The sequence below is a fragment of the Silene latifolia genome, chromosome 1 (genome assembly GCF_048544455.1).
Source record: "Silene latifolia isolate original U9 population chromosome 1, ASM4854445v1, whole genome shotgun sequence".
NCBI lineage: Eukaryota > Viridiplantae > Streptophyta > Magnoliopsida > Caryophyllales > Caryophyllaceae > Silene > Silene latifolia.
This window is the reverse complement of record NC_133526.1, coordinates 65,595,041-65,596,021: the sequence shown is the minus strand read 5'-3', so window position 1 is coordinate 65,596,021 and position 981 is coordinate 65,595,041. Positions and strand designations below refer to the sequence as shown.

Genomic DNA, 981 nt, shown 5'->3' with positions numbered 1-981 from the left:
TCTAGCATCTCTTTCCGGCAATTGTTGTTGGAGTAAGGCAATTTGAGCTAGCAAGACGGAGTTGTCAGAGGACTCTTCTTTACCTTTGAGTGGCACACTTCGGGAATTGACATATTGTGCATCATGGACCGCCATAGATTCGATTGTGGCATGAGCAATGTCGGTGTCAATTTGATCAAACCGCCCATTGTTGGGCAAATCAAGAATCCTTCGGGACTCGGCACAACATCCATTGTAGATTGTTATGGCTAGAAACCAATCATCTAGCCCATGATGTGGGAATTGCCTTTGTAACTCCTTGTACCTCTCCCAAGCTTCATATAAGCTCTCAAGAGCTTGTTGACGGAATCCGGTGATTTGGCTCCTCGAAGTTTGAGTTTTCTCTGGTGGAAAAAACTTTTGGTAAAAATCAAGAGCCAATGTCTACCAATTGGTGATTCCCATGGCGGTGCGGTCAAGGCTATTGATCCAAAGCTTGGCCTTGTCCTTCAAAGAGAAAGGGAAAAGTATTTCCCTTATTTGGGCTTGAGTGACGTCCGTTTGACGGATCATGGAGCAATAATCACAGAAATTTTGCACATGCAAATTGGGATCCTCCAAAGGACTTCCTCCAAATTTCTTTCTCTCCACAAGGCTAATGAAAGCCGCTTTGATCTCGAAGTCCGGCGCGGTAATTTGAGTAGTTGTGATACCGGCCGGAAGTATGGCCGCGGTGGGCTTTGAGTGATCGGAAAATTTCACCATCTTTTTAGTAGTAGATGGTGGTGGTGGTGGAGTTGATGAACTTGAAACCTCCTCCTCTTCAAGAACTTTTAGATCGTCTAAGTAAGACTTTCTAGCACTTTCAACTTGCACGGGAGAAGCGGCTTCTTTCACTTCTTTCCAAAAACGTTGTCTTCCTAAAGGTTTTCTCGGGATCAGAATCCGGTGAAAGTAATTCTCCACTACGAGAGAACCTGACATAAGACAACAATTTCTAGA

The 981-nt window shown here is 44.4% G+C and overlaps 1 non-coding gene across 1 annotated transcript; it reads left to right on the top strand.

The window, feature by feature from the left end:
- Positions 1–265: 265 nt before the first annotated feature.
- On the top strand, positions 266–373 carry LOC141618778 (small nucleolar RNA R71). Its single transcript, XR_012531498.1, has one exon. It is a non-coding gene; the product is annotated as a small nucleolar RNA R71 (small nucleolar RNA).
- The last annotated feature ends 608 nt before the right edge of the window (positions 374–981 follow it).